A 15,067-nucleotide genomic window follows, 5' to 3' on the forward strand; every position below is an offset into this window, starting at 1 on the left:
AAGAATAACTGAAAGGAGACTAAACTTAAGACTGTAAAATAGGGGCCGCGCGAACGCTGGTCCCTCTACCACAAATTACGACGTAGGTTCTGCCACTTGAGCAGACCTTAGAATAGCACCCATCCCAAAAGTGCAATGGAAGTCACTGTTCTAGATCATGGGTCTTCTTGATCACCCATTGATCTCGTCCAGGTAAGTATGTGATGTAACCTTACACACTTTTCTTTTGTAGTACAAGTGCCACAGTTCTCACTATTCTTTTACCGATGTGGTACTTGAAATATCTTCGAAAACATAATCATCCCTGCCACCAAATACATTACCCTGTTTTCTGCGGAAAGTGATAAATTATTTGAAAATGCCAACTTGTAATAATAAGATATAGAGAAAATTAAGAATAATGTCTTGCACTTGGTATTTCATATAATGATGGTTCGTTTAGGACGCATTAGCAGCAAAGTGCAATCTTAACTCATGGGATTACAACCTCAAAAACTTAAATATTTGAAAGAAAAATGACTGAATTTGGAAGTAAAACAATTGAAATGCAGTCATTATGTAAAAACTAGACCAATTTTGAAGAATTAGAACCATGTCAAAGCTCAAAGCTAGATAATGAAAACACATTATTTTGGATGTAGGGGTTAAATGTCTACTTAAACAATTTTTAAGATTAAGTTTCATGTCTTATTCTCTGTTCGGTGCTCATGTTCGTCAATCGTTCGGGAATACATGTTAGATGTGTTTTGATGCTAAAGTCAGCGCACGATTGATTGGTCAAAGCAATAAATGTTGTAGTTAATGTGAAACAAAAGTTTCAACGACCATATTTTTAACCTGTATTTATAGAATTTTCCATAGGTCTATGATTAGGGTTGACGTAATCACAGCCCAATCCTACTTTAGTTATTGATTTGTTTATGCTAATCAAGTGACTAACTGGTTTTCAGGTGTGTCGTTCGGTTGGTCAACCGTCTCGACACATAATTTGTATAAAGGACCAGTGTATGAAATCTTGTGAACAGTTCAACTAACAACAATAGGGAGGGACTATACAGCGCACGAGCGCACGCTTATTCGGAGGAACAGTACAAAGAAGGTTAACATACCACCCTGAAGGTGTTGTCGCACGATGACGTCGCTCAATCCTCGATCATTTGAAGAGCGTTGTGCGGTCTTCAATCTATTAAAGGTGTCCTCTAACCAACAAGTCGACAACTTCTCTAAAAACCTTTTTCAAAATAAATTTTGTAATCGGCTCTTGTTGGCTTGACTAGTTGACCACTCCGAATCTGGTCAACCAGTCCATAGAATACACATAAATATAAAACTTTAAAATTTTCATAACTTACAAATTTCAATCCATGACTAAACATTTTGTTTAAAACTCATAGGTGTCATGTATAAAGTCTTTTGTGCTCTATCCAATCGAATAAAAATAAAATAAAATTGTACCAAGCAACATATAGTAAGAAAGACCCTTCACAACTCTTGTTAACATAGACTAAACACCTCCCTTATACACACCCAGTAAATGACATCCTCACCACAAACTACAACAAACTACAACAGTGTAAGTAGAAAAATCATGTGCCCTTTGTCGTGTTTATAATAAGAAATATAGTCACTTCAATAATTACTACTTAAAGTTATATACAAAGATATTTAAAAATTAATATAATGTGAAAAAAAGTGATATTATTAGATAGATATTTAAAAATAATGAATGTATTCCAAATTTAAACAAATAGATGTTCTCTTTGCTCTTTTATATACTGCTAAATAAATTCATTCAACTATTCCAGTAATACTAACTTTGTTGAAAATTTGTTGAACCTAAACCTAAATTTTAAATATTGAAAATTTCTTACATACAATAAATTGTAAGTGAGAGATAAAAAGATCTATATATATAGAATCATTAAGAAATGAACCAGAATTTCTTTTATTAAAAGATAATCACTTAGTAAATTGATTATACCAATGTAAGCTTTCATTTCACTCTAATATATTAGAATATAGAACACCTATTTAAAATTCACTTAGTAAATTGATTATACCATTATTCCAATGCATGATTTCATTTCACTCTAATATATTAGAATATAGAACAGTTATTTAAAATTCACGCATCATATTTTCTTTTCTTCTATTCATTGTGGCCAAAATTCTCTTGAAATAAATAATATATAGACACTATAAATGTTAATTAAAGTGCATAGCAATGTCACTTGCATTAGCTTTTGTAAAAATGTTGAACTACAATGAAGGAGTTGCGTGGAAGTCACTACCTTAAACTATGGGCCTTCATGAGCAACCTATAAACCCCATGGAGGTAAGTATGTAAACACACACTTCTTTTTTATATCTCCTTACTGGAAAAAGGAGAATCTATGACGACTTATTATGATAGGTATAAGTTATCTGTCATAATAAGTTGACCGATGACATTTTTTAAATAAAAAAAATAGTTATTATGACCAGTAAGAAAGATTTGTCAGGTGTGGAAATCTCTTGCTTTTCTTTAATTAATATACACTAAATAATGTGAGACTTTCCAAACTTGTATACTCTCTATGTGTGTTAACGTGACCATTTTTCTCTACAAATGTTACTTTGCATGAGTACAAAGTTCCTTTAATTTATTTAAAGAATAACAAATATTATCAAAATACATCAAGACATTGTTATAAGCAAAAAAATAGGCGGGAATGCAAGGTCGCAAAAAAGGGGGGTGCACGAAGAATAATAAAAAAAGAACGTGGAGGTGTATGAGATAAAAAAGGGAGTGCATATGGTAATGGAGGGGGTGCGAAGAATACGGATGGAGGTGTGGAGAGTAAAAACTGAAATAGAGTAAAGATGCTGAAAGGGTACAAACGGTAAAGCAACACAAAGAGGGGGTGCAGATATTAAGGTAGGAGGTGCACGGAGCAAAAGTGGGGCTGATCCAATTTTTGAAAGAAAAGGAACGAGAACCCTAATGAATGCTGGAGCTCTCCCTCACGCTCCTTCTTCTTCTCGACACCATCAACGCGACTCCAGCCGCTGGGACGCGCGTCTGCTCGCCCTGCCACCGCGCCGCCGCGCGTCTTGCTCGTTGGCGACACTCACGACGTCCGTGCCGCCACCACGCGTCCCGCCACCGGCGAGAGGTCACGCCGTCGACGCTTCTTTTCCTCGTTTCTCCTTCCCGCGTGCAGGATAGGGGTCGCTCCTTCTTCCTGATCCAGGCCTCGCGCATTTCGCTGCCAGCCCGTGATGGTCGTTTTCGCGTCGCACCACCTCGCCGTCATCGTCGAGGGAACTGCCGGTGCCGCTGCCATCACCTCCGTTTCGTACTGGGGCCGTCGCCATTGGGGACGAGCGACCCAGATCGCCTCCGCCTGCTTCACCGCGCCACCGCACCACCGTCACGCGACCGCGCTCTCGTTCAGAGCTTCGAATCGCCGGCGGCGAGGCCGCCGGTGAGGGTTTCTCTTCCCTTTATTTTCTGCTTCTGATTTCTCTGTTCCGATTGGATATGGCTGGTTGGGGATACGGCTGATTGGGGAAGACGAGGGAGTTTGGGGTTGTTCTATATTGATCAGAAAATAAAGAGTGGCGGTGAAGTGTGCCTGATTTTTTTTTGGATTGCAGGAGGAAGAACGAAGAAGAAGAAATTGGTTTTGGGTTCTGGGTTATCATGTGAAGGTGAACGGGGTGTATTACATGATGTTGATGTTAGTTGCTATGGTTGGTTTCTGTTTTTTTTGTTTTTTTGTTATTTAGATGACACAGGTACATTGTAAATGGAGATGGAGGTTAACATATCACAATGGCTTTCACAGATACATGCACATGAATCAACAAGCAAAAGAACATAATACAACAGAACATCATACTCGCTTATTTAATGATGCACCACAAGTTACATACATTTCAATTCATACTCACGACATCGTTACTTACCTCTCGCAAGCCTCTGCTCCTTTCTCTTTTCACTGTGAGTTTCGTTTTGTTCTCCCAAGCTTCTGCGAGCTCTCCTAACTCTCCTTTTTTCGTTGCCTTTTTTTGTTCCGTGGTCTTGTGAAAACTTGTCCTCCAATTCCCCCTTTTTCTTGCTTATGTGTGGAGTTGCCCTTTAGTCATGGCTGCACTGCTAAGCTCAGACTGCCTCCTCTGGTTGCTGCCACAGTGACCACCAATACCCAACCTTTCTTCCTCTTCTATCCAAAAACCCCCCCAACAACTCTGGCCATATTTTGCATGGCAGAGTCAAGTCAAATGACCTTCTTTATTATTATTTTTTTTATATTTTATATATTTTTTATTTACCTTTTTTTTTTAAGAGCAGAAAAACAAAATGGTGTGAAAATAAAATAAAACTTGAAATTAAAATAAGAAAAAGTAAGGAAAAAATAACATAAAAATAAAATAAAACAAAACAAAATAAATAAATAAAAGTAAGACAAAATAAAAAGAATAGGAGTACATATATACACGTCCAAATTAATGTTGATCTTTTTTATAATGTTTTTTCTCTTTATTTTTTTTAAAAAAAAAAATTCTTAGTTAATTATTTTTATTAATCGGACAAAATTGAGTGTTGACAAATCCTCGTTATCTAATCTTGTAAATTGGTTGGATGTAATGAGAGATAACATAGTTGGTTTCATTTCTACCACTTTTGTAGGCATTACAATACTAGAAAAGTGTCTAGGTCCTTGTTGCATTGCATTGTCCCCCAATACTCTTCTTTATTGATTTCCCTCTGCCAAGCAAGTTGAGTGGTTTTGACGAATTATATCTAGATTTGATATAGCTTTCTGTTGTTGTTGCTGCCGTAATTTTGCAGCCTTCTTTTGCTTTCTGCTCCTACAGTTATTTCTTCTTGTTGTTTTTTCAATTTTTGGATCAAAAAGTAAGGTTTGCTCTACTCTTTTTCTTGGCATACAAAGCAAACTTAATCACAATTAGAGAGCAAATTTAAAACTGCTTCAAAATATTTTTTTGTCTGTTAAATATTGGTTAATCTTTTAGACAAATCCCCAACAACAACGCCAAAACTTGATGAACTTTCCTTAACAGTTAAAACCAGCAAGTGTATGGGTGTGTTGAAGTAATATTCAAGAGTCGTATCCTCAAAGATTTGCCAGGATTTACCAATATTTATACTACAATATTTCGTTCGTTGATTTTTGTTACATTCTGTCCAAGTAACGAAATTGGTGAGAAGTATCATAAAAGCTAGTGACAAGGTTGAATGTTTTATCCCTTCCTCAAATTTTGTTTTAATTTCCCCTCCTTTACCTAAGATCTATCAATAAACATTACCTTGGAAGTGCTCCTTTAGGTAGATCTAGATGCATCCCTATAGTGTAGAACCTAGGAAAATTTATACCCAAGGTGATTCCTCTACTCTTGGCAGAATAAATCTTTGCTTTAATGCCAAGAATTTTTTGCCCTAGCATCCCCTCTACCTTCTAGTTAGGCACTAGTACATGTATGGCAAATTGTTTGGATCACAATTCAAACCAATTTCCTAACTCAATTTGAACCACTTAGAATAACAAAGATGATTAAAAAGAATTCACAGTATAATGATCTAGAATAGCAATAGATACATCACAAGTTCAACTATAATCAGAAAAGGGGAAGTTTAATTACATCCAACCTTGCACCTTGAGTTTAGCCACACATGATGTAGATCAATTTCATTGATACACATGAATTTGCTTTATCCTTACTCTTTCTATCCCTAAGTACTTTCTCTAGATATTTCTTAGGCCTATTCTATATGAACATGATGATCCAACCAGAGAGGAAGGTCATGTTTTATAGACTAAAGTGGGCGGTGCTTAGCCAAGTTTTCTAGGCTCAACCACATGAACTTCTTCTATGAGTTTTCTCTATTGTTTGTGCTCAACATTGTTATTCTGAAGCTTAATGTGTTAGTTCATTGTCTTTTCCATGTATAACACTTCATAATTAGTTCAAGCTCATGTGTGTAGTTCAACAACACTTTTTAGGCTCGGCCAGAGAATCCCTGAGCCTGTATGCATTCTTAATTTTCATGGTTGAGCTCCTTCAATAGTGGCTTAGCCTATTGCTTGATTCTTCCACTTTTCTCCTGCATTCATAGTGTGATTTCATTAGTTTTCACGTTTGTCATTTATCTTAGGAAGATGTTTATTGATGTAAATAAAGAAGGGTTTTTTTTTTCTTGGATAAAATACAGTTTAATCCTTTGATAAGTGCCTAATTTGGTATTTATGGAGACACTTATCAAATGATGAGCGAGGCCACACACACCACAAAACCAGGAACAAGAACTACGAAAGTAGGAAAGCCTCAAGAAAGAAAAAAAGGATCATGCTTTAGGCTAAAACCTTGTCAAAAAAAATGGCTTGAAGTCTTTCACTATTCTTATTCCAACTATAAATAGTACTAGGAATATTTACTATAATTATTACTCATGATTACAAAACATTTTATAATCCGAAATTAGGGAAAACAAATCAATTTATGATTGTCTAACTTATTCTTAGAAAATCTATATCAAAATATTTAAAGAGACAAATTAATCAATGATTCACAATAATTGTTTACATCACATTAGAGTCAGCTAAATTGATGTTAATGGTGTTACAATTTGACTAAGACCAATATTTGAAAGCTAAATTGATGTTGTGTCATAGTGATATATTTTTATTTTGTGAATTTTCTTGCTTCTTTAATTCCTAGTTCAAAATATTAGCACATAATAATGTTGATGCTTTCCTAAGGAAAACACATAGAGTAGAAACAATTATTTTTATAAGAAAAATTATACTTTGACTCCTATTTTTTGACTCTCATCCTTTACTTTTTGATGTAGTTTTGTGTAGGTCATTGATTCTTTCAAAAAAAAAAAAATAGTGATACATTAATCAATGACTCACATTAAACCAGATCAGAAAGTAAAGAATGAGAGTCATAAATGAGAATGATAGTATTATTGTCCATGTTATAAATAATTATAATAGAAACTTATAAACGAAAAGCACATATTCCCACCAGCTATTAAAAGACGCATAAATATGTGAATCATTGATATGAAACTAACCAGCAATTGTAACTAAAAACGATGTGATGAAAAGTTTTGATTTTGTTGATGTTGTTGCATGGGACCCTTGATAAAGAATAGAGTGTGATCTTCTTAACCACAGTGTGAAGAGAAAAAGTTGAGGAGGGGTAATGATATGCAAAATTCCAAGGAGCAAATCCATTACTTTAAGGAGTATAAAATTCAGAAAAGGTTAAAGTTTGATACGTTGTGTTATGCATGTGAATTTTCATGATTTGGGTGAACAGAGAAGGTGATTTTTTTCATGAAACTGTTGATGCTACAGTCCACAAATTTGCAGAAATGGTGCCACGGATCATGCATGCATGTTCCTTTATTAAGGTAGAAACATGAACTCAAAACCCCACCATGAGAAAGGAAAAATCCAACCTTTTATGTCACCAAAAGAGAAGATTTGTTACCCACAGGAGCACTATAAATTATACAAACTTCTTTAAACATCATGCATCTACAGTGCTTATACTTTAACCCATTCGTTTTTTCTCCCCTATTTATGACTTTATGTCATTCCTGCTTGCTACATGTTTTTATTTATCTATAAAAGTGATGGGTATTTCAACAAGAATTAATTATCGGAACAACACCAATAAGATAGAAAAAAGACAATAAATTTATTGTTCTTCGTGACTTTGATACTAAAATAAGTCTTTTGAGAGGTAACTAGTTCCTTCTCTTGAATCACTACAAGTTTCCTATTAAACGACCCTAATTTAATAAACAAACAATATGAAATTTTATTATATATATCTAAGTAATGTTTTGGTTATGCTTGAAACCAATTCCTATTTCTGAGGTAGGACATCTTTGTCAACTAGTCAACAGCTAGTTCAATATATAAAACATCATGGCATCTAATTACTTATATATTTTCCTCTTTTAAGGTGTCTTTATAAGTAAATGATCCTATTTGGTCCAATCAATGGACCTCTCTATTGCTATCTTAATAGTCACAAAATAAAAGTATTTCCACATGGTCAAGCACTAGTCTCGAAACCACTCGTTGTAGTAGGTGAAATTTAAAAGAAAAAAAAAAGGTTTAAGTTAGAACAGTAAGTTTAAATCCATATCAGTTTGAAAAAGTTAATCTATGAATTGAGAATGACTTTTATTTATAATTACTCTTTTTCAGGTTTTATATTCAATTAATATGCAATTTGATTATTGAACGTCAAATAACAATTTTATGAATGTGATATAAATTTCAATATTATTTTAAATTTTGAAATCATAATTGAATCCCGTAAAATAATACCTTATCTGACTGTAAATGGCTTGACAAGTCTAATAAATTATAATTAATGTATTTTTCCACATACAACTAGCTGTTCTATATATTTAGATTCTATCTCTAATCAAAGTAAGAATTGGTGGTTTTGGCTAATTATAATTTATGTTATACTATAGGTTCACATATTTTATAATAATAAAAAAATAATTAACGCAATAAAAATAGTTTTAATGGTTAGCTATTAATTTATTTTCTATAGATAATTAATTATTCTTTCTCTCTTCAATTTTATTCAAATACAATACATAAACACCAACAAAATGAAATAACTATCATAATTTTAAAGATGAAATAGTAAGAAAATATGTAAAATAAAAATAGTCACTATCCTTTCCATTAATTATTTATAGACATGCATTGCTGCTAAACATATGTGAGAAATTCATTTTTATTTTTTTATTTTTATTTTTTGCCATGAAGAGCGTTGTTTGAGTTTTTTCCAACAAATATATAGACAAACCTGCTCCCAATTGATCTCACATCTATACCCTTTGTTAGAATTGATGCCCCAATATTTCACAACCAAGAGGGGGGGTGAATTGGTTTTGACAGATCTTGCCCAGTTTTAGCAAATTGAAATTGTTTTGATAATAACTTTTACTTTTGAATCAATTGAAATGGTATAGTGTGATGCTTGATGTACAGAACATTTGTACTATGACAAAATATAGAGAGAAAGAGATAAGGCACACAGAAAATTTTATACTGGTTCGATTCTTACGAATCTACATCCAGTTCATCTAGCAAACCACAGCTAGATATATTCACTATATCACAAGAATTTCAAGATTTACAAATACAATTGATAAATCTAAATTCTAAGATAAGGAACACAAATGCAAGGCATCCACACACTTGCACAACCACCCAACAGCAGGGCAGACACGCACTTGCAGAGGGCAGAAAAAGAACAGAAACAAATTGTTTCAAAACTGAATCAAAACACAAACAAAACACAAACTACAAATTGGATTGAATACACCTTTTCAAGATTGAGATCTCTTCATCTTGCCAAGTCAACAATGAATTGTTTTGATAGAAATCTTCAAAAGGACCTTCCAAGATTTGCTCCAAGAAACTATTTCGCACTTCTCTGTCTTTCTTCTGATTTCCCAGTTCACACCCAAAATAATTGCAGAAACTGTTTTTGTATCACAGATGCAAACAGCCACAAACCTAGTCGACTACATTAGTTTGCTAGTCGATTATCGGGAGGTGCAGAAACTGTTTTTATGTAATAACTGCTGCATACACGACCTTAGTCGACTACATTAGTTGGCTAATCAACTATATTATAACAGTGTCCAAACCTCAATTTCCAGAATATGGGTAGTTAACTATATTAACAACCTAGTCAACTAACATGGCAACAGATTGACAGTTTTTAGGATATCATAGCTGTATCAATTTGACAGTGTAAATCTATTTTAGACATCATCAAAAACATAGCACATCACACATACATACATCTAATAGTAATAATCTCCCCCTTTTTTGATGATGGCCAAAACAAGACACTATATTCAAGAAGTACACTAATTCATTTTCATACTACAGATATATCAAGAAAGCATGTTATGTTGACTTAGATATATGCAGATATATATGCCGTTAATTTTCATACTACTGAAGTTCTCCCCCTTTTTGGGCATAAGCAAAATAAGGAAATAACATATCAACCTAGACTAGTGGAGCAGATATATGTAGAGATGAGAGAATAACCCCTAGGGACCAAAAAAGTAAGCAGCAGCAAGAGCGAATACTAGTCTGACATATCATCTGCAGTGGAGTAGGTCTCTTCATCTGTAGCATCGTTGACAGTGTTTGCAGCGATAGCAGTGGAATTTGGATTGTCTTCTGCAGCAGCAGATTCATCATCACTGGTATTGACAGCGTCTTGTGTAACTGGATCATCTTCTTCATCATTAATGTGATGATATTTCAGCAATTTTGTGACCTTTTCATCCAGACGGGCAACAGACAGAGTGAGAGCAGCTAAGGAATGGAGAACATCAGAGTGCGTGGAATGATCAGTGGATAGCGGAGGCGGTGAAGTTGCTGCAGATGGAGAAGGATCATCCTTAAATGTCCACTCAGTGTCATTAAAAACAAAACCCATGTGATGAAGAGCATTGAGTTTAATGAGGCTTGAATGAGTGATCGGAACAGAGACTTCATCAGCCAAATCAAGATTATAGTACTCAAATACTCTTGATAGAAACAAGGCGTAAGGTAGGGGATACATTTGTAAATTTGTGGTCTTGATGATGGTGTCACTCACAAGAGCGGACCAATTGATTTTGACCCTGGAGTTTATGGCATGCATCAGAAGTTGCCCATGATTTCCAGCCCTTGGAGCCAGAATCCAACCTATAATAAATGCCATAACACGATCATCCCTCTTCATACCACCAGTTTTGTAGAAGTTACATCTCTTTGCACTAGATGGATGTCGTAGCAAGGATTTATATATCTCCATTTTGCGCAGATTTGCGGAACCTACATGCGACTTTTCTCCCCCTATTTGAAAACCCGCGACAGTGGTCCAGACAGTATTATCCAAGATTATATTGACCCCTTTCACTCGTGATACCACTGTACCATTATTCTCACGGGCGTTTGCATAGAAAACCCTAAGAAGATTAGGATAGTAGATACCTTGAAGTTGTACAAATTTCTCCAAGCTTTGATAGGCAAAATGCTCTTGAAACCGAAACCCATTGGTGCGGAAGAAGTCTATGTCGATATACTTCGGATTGATAATATTGCGGTCCTTCCAGTTCTTGACAAAGATGTCGTGCTGCTCATCATCGCTGATCCATCCATCGAGGTTGGCGGGGCGAGACGTGATCTTAATCGCGGTTCGCTTTATGCGTTTGGGACGCGAAGAGGATGACGCCATTTGATTTCGATGCAGAGATTAGGGTTTGTTGTGTGGTGGAAAGAGGATGAGAGAAAGATGGGGTTTTAGGGTTCTGAACAGATTTGAGGATTTTAAAGAAAAGGAGAAGATTTTACCAAGGCACCACAGTGATAGACATAGTTAACTAGAATACTAATGTAGTTGACTACGTATAAAACATGTCACAGGAAATATGAGCAATACGTGACTAGTTAACTAGCGAGCTGACTATGTTAGTGTAGGAATGATAAGTCTGATGCAGGGAAAAAATATAGTGAACTAAAGAATTGACTACACAATGCAGAAACAGAGAAAATGCTGGTGCAGTGGTGACAGGTCTGATGCATATAAAGCATATTGTTAACTACAGAGTTGACTTCCTAATGCAGAAACATAAAGACCTGATGCAGTATTGAAAATTTGTTAACTACAGAGTTGACTTCCTAATGTAGAAACATAAAGACCTGATGCAGTATTGAAAATTTGTTAACTACAGAGTTGACTTCCTAATGTAGAAACATAAAGACCTGATGCGGTGTGGAAAATTGTTAACTACAGAGTTGACTGTTTAATGCAGAAAACACAATGACAGATGCAAAAGTAATGAGTCTGGAACAATACAGGTACTCCATTTACTTCATAATACAAAATATGAAGAGGTAACTATGTGGTGCATGTTAAATCAAGTATCCCGAGTTCATTTCGAAGTACATAAAATCTTTCCCTAGCTAAAGGTTTAGTGAATATGTCAGCCAATTGATTATTTGTGTCAATATATTCAATTTTGCATTCTCCTTTTGCAACATGATCTCTAATAAAATGATGTCGTATTTCTATATGTTTGGTTCTAGAGTGCATGATTGGATTTTTCGTGAGATTTATAGCACTAGTACTATCACATCTAAGAGGAATGCTGTCTAAATGAATGCCATAATCTTCTAGGTGATGTTTGATCCAAATGGATTGTGCGCAACAGCTTCCAGCAGCAATATATTCTGCTTCCGTGGTAGAAAGCGCAACACATGCTTGTTTTTTAGAATGCCATGACACTAATGAACAACCTAATAGATGACATGTTCCACTAGTACTCTTTCTATCCACTTTACAGCCGCCAAAATCAGAGTCACTATATCCTACCAATGATATATTTGCCCCTCTAGGATACCATAAGCCTAGACTTTTAGTGCCTTTCAAGTATTTCAAAATTCTTTTTACAGTAGTTAAGTGAGACTCCTTAGGACATGATTGAAACCGTGCACAAACACACACACACTATGCATGATATCCGGATGACTAGCGGTTAAGTAAAGTAGAGAACCAATCATACCTCTATACTTTGTTTGATCAACACACTTACCTGGTTCATCACTATCTAGATAGCAATTTGTGGCCATTGGTGTGGAAGATTCTTTGCAGCTGTCCATAGAGAATTTCTTTAATAAATCTGCACAATACTTGGCTTGGTGGATGAATATACCATTCTTAACTTGCTTGATTTGTAGTCCAAGAAAGAAGGTTAATTCTCCCATCATAGACATCTCAAACTCTTGTTGCATATTTTTAGAGAATTCCTTGCACAAAGAAAGATTAGTGGATCCAAAAATGATATCATCTACATAGATTTGTACAAATAAAAGATCATTATTGGATTTTTTGACAAATAAAGTAGAATCAACAGTACCTCTATGGAATTCACACTTGATCAAGAATAGACTAAGTCTTTCATACCATGATCTTGGAGCTTGCTTTAAACCATATAGAGCTTTCTTTAGTTTGTAGACATGATTTGGAAATGCAAAATCTTGAAATCCAGGAGGTTGTTCTACAAATACTTCTTCCTTTATGTATCCATTCAAAAAAGCACTCTTCACATCCATTTGAAAGAGTTTAAAGTCCAGCATTGATGCTATGGCTAGAAGAATTCTTATAGCTTCTAATCTTGCCACTGGTGCATAAGTTTCATCATAGTCAATTCCTTCTTCTTGACTATATCCTTTGGCTACAAGTCTTGCTTTATTTCTCACAATGCAGCCACTATCATTAAGTTTGTTTCGAAACAGCCATTTGGTTCCAATAACTTGTTGATTTTGGTGTCGAGGAACTAGATCCCACACTTCATTTCTTTGGAATTGGTTTAGCTCCTCTTGCATTGCAAGATACCAATTTTCATCTTTGAGTGCATCATCTACTGTCTTTGGCTCTATTTGGGATACAAATGCCACATTTAAGCACACCTGACTAAGCTGCTTCCTTGTAGACACTCCTTTTGATATGTCTCCTATCACATTATCGAATGACATGTCCTTTGGAGTAGTCCATACTTTTGGCAGATCATCGAGTTTACTTTGTAGTTGACTATCTGTGGCTGTATCAACAGTTTTCTCTTCAATCTGAACATTTTGAGGCTTTTCTGCTGAATCTCCCCCTGTCTCAAGAAATTCATCGCTTTTTCTAGATTTATGCATGTTAGTATAGGTTTCCAAACATTCATCAAATGCAACATGTATAGATTCCTCAATAGTTAAAGTTCTTTTGTTATACACCCTATATGCTTTGCTAGTAAGAGAGTAACCCAAGAATATACCTTCATCAGCCTTTGAATCAAATTTGCCAATGTTAGATTTTCCATTATTTAATACAAAGCACTTGCATCCAAAAATTTTCAAGTGAGAAATGGTTGGTTTTCTTCCTTTAAAAAGTTCATAAGGAGTTAATTTCAAAATGGGTCTTATCAATACTCTGTTTAGCACATAACATGCAGTACTTACTGCATCAGCCCAAAAATATTTTGGAAGATTATTTTCATTCAACATGGTTCTTGCTAATTCTTCCAATGATCTATTTTTCCTTTCTACAACACCATTTTGCTGTGGTGTTCTAGGTGCAGAAAAATTGTGCGAGATCCCATTTTCTTCACAATATGTTTCAAAAAGAGCATTTTGAAATTCCCCTCCATGATCACTTCTAATAGATTTAATTTTCAAGTCTATCTCATTTTGTATAACATTGGCAAACTTTTTAAAGACTTTGAATGTTTCATTCTTAGCAGAAATAAAGAACGTCCAGGTGTATCTTGAGTAGTCATCTACTAGAACTAAAGCATAGTAATTTCCTCCAAAACTTCTAGTTCTAGAGGGACCAAACAAGTCCATGTGGATTAATTCTAATGGATTATATGTGGAAACAGTTTGCTTTGATTTGAAAGAGGTTTTAATTTGCTTGCCTTTTTGACACGCATCACACAATCTATCTTGCACAAACTTAATGTGAGGCAACCCATTCACCAATTTCTTTTTAGCTAGTTTGTTTAGATGTGCCATATGAATGTGTGCAAGTCTCTTGTGCCAAACCCATGGATCATCTTTTTTAGCAAATAAGCAAAGGATGGATTTGAAATCCGAATTTTCAAAATCAACCATGTAGATATTTTGAATTCTTTTTCCAACAAATACCACTTCATTTGATGATGCACAACATATCAAACAATGATTTGATTCAAAAATAACCTTCAGCCCTTTATCACACAATTGACTTATGCTAAGCAAGTTATGTTTCAACCCTTCAACCAATAATACATTTTCAATAACAGTGGAGGAAGAACTTGTTACCTTGCCTACACCTAGAATTTTACCTCTATTGTTATCACCATAGGTAACATGACCACTTGCTTTGTATGATATTTTGCTGAATTTCTTTGCATCACCTGTCATATGTCTTGAACAGCCACTATCCAAATACCACATTGATTCCTTGGCTCCAAGACTTATCT

The 15,067-nt window shown here is 34.9% G+C and overlaps 1 non-coding gene across 1 annotated transcript; it reads right to left on the minus strand.

Moving 5' to 3' along the window:
* Positions 1–38: 38 nt before the first annotated feature.
* On the minus strand, positions 39–200 carry LOC114189342. Its single transcript, XR_003605645.1, has one exon. It is a non-coding gene; the product is annotated as a U1 spliceosomal RNA (small nuclear RNA).
* Between the last annotated feature and the right edge of the window lie 14,867 nt (positions 201–15,067).

The sequence above is a fragment of the Vigna unguiculata genome, chromosome 6 (assembly GCF_004118075.2).
Source record: "Vigna unguiculata cultivar IT97K-499-35 chromosome 6, ASM411807v1, whole genome shotgun sequence".
Taxonomy (NCBI): Eukaryota; Viridiplantae; Streptophyta; class Magnoliopsida; order Fabales; family Fabaceae; genus Vigna; species Vigna unguiculata.